At 36.2% G+C, this 1505-nt stretch overlaps 1 non-coding gene across 1 annotated transcript; it reads right to left on the bottom strand.

Moving 5' to 3' along the window:
- On the bottom strand, positions 1-72 carry trnam-cau (transfer RNA methionine (anticodon CAU)). The gene has a single exon. It is a non-coding gene; the product is annotated as a tRNA-Met (tRNA).
- Between the last annotated feature and the right edge of the window lie 1433 nt (positions 73-1505).

Below are 1505 nucleotides of genomic sequence, written 5' to 3' on the forward strand. Positions count from 1 at the left end.
TAGCAGAGGATGGTTTCGATCCATCGACCTCTGGGTTATGGGCCCAGCACGCTTCCGCTGCGCCACTCTGCTCGCCTCTTAAAAGAGCAGACCATTACCCAACAGTCCCCCGCACTTCTCGGGGTTATCTCCTTCCACGGGTATAACAAACTGCAATATCACCTACTTTGATTTAAAAGAAGAAATATTCAATCGTTTTTTAATATATTTTAAAAACACATAGCAAGGTGAAATAAAACGTTTCATGTCAGGAAACACGGTAAACAGACTGCGGTCAGGCCAGCCCCCACTTCAGAAAACACAGTCAAGCCAGCCCTGCCTTCAAAATAAAAGCGCTATAACAAATATACCTAAAAAACACACCAAAGATATTCATATATACTGGAGCTTAAATTAAGAAATATGTAGGCTACTATATAATGTGATCAATAATAATTTAAAACAAACTACGTATAACTACCACATCATAACTGTCTACTTTTTTTTTTTTACATTCACTCAGTTATAAAGACATATCGGACATTTCCACAGGGTGAGTAATTTCAATAGACTTTCAATAATACTTTCTGAAGCACAATTTAAAATGTATGCTGTTTAAAATCTCAAATTAGATCTATTGTCCATCTATATTTTGATTATTATTTAATGGAAACTGTCCATAATCAAAGAGTCATTCGAAGTCAATCAAGTAATGTATTTACTTATTTCACTATTTCACATGTATTTACTTATTTCACTTATTTCACTTATTTCACTTATTTCACTATTTCACAGGATGATAGCAGGAGACCCCATCTAATACTTTTGAAATCTCATATATGGGCTATCGTCCTTCTGTTTTTATACAAGAATAAATAAAAAACTGTCAAATTATCAAAGACTTATTTCACTTCAGGGTGATAGCAGGACACCCCATCTAGTCACTCAGAGAGAATCTGGACAATCTGATGTAGAGTTTCAAAATAAAAGACCTTGGAAGTCTCATATATGAGCTATCGTCCTTCTGTTTGTATCCAACAGTTAACATGTTCAAATTAAATTGAACCAGAATTGTCCCCCTTTTTTCTTTAACAGTGAAGAAAATTGGATACGTTAATGGTATTTTTACCGCAAAACTCGAAATGTCCCCGGTTTTAATTTTGAAAATCTGGTCACTTTACCGTAGTGGTATCAACCGATACAGCTCTTCCGACACTGGATTTGGTCATGGGCTGTCTTGTAACAATCTGCTGACATTTCTTTCCCAAGATCATGTCTCACTGAATGTTACAGTGAACACCATTTGTCAGAAGTGGGATTCGAACCCACGCCTCCAGAGGAGGCCACTGTGTAAGGAGCGGACGCTAACAAAGTGTTTACGTTTTTATGAACATGGTGACTCTTATTACAGTGTTGTATATGATATGACTAGAAGTTAACAATTCATTCAAACTGTTGTGTCGTGTTGTCATATAGATTAATTGAACTATTGAGGTCACAAAAACTGCGTTATCTGACGCACTGTT

This window comes from Pseudochaenichthys georgianus, chromosome 10, assembly GCF_902827115.2.
Source record: "Pseudochaenichthys georgianus chromosome 10, fPseGeo1.2, whole genome shotgun sequence".
In the NCBI taxonomy this organism is placed as follows: domain Eukaryota; kingdom Metazoa; phylum Chordata; class Actinopteri; order Perciformes; family Channichthyidae; genus Pseudochaenichthys; species Pseudochaenichthys georgianus.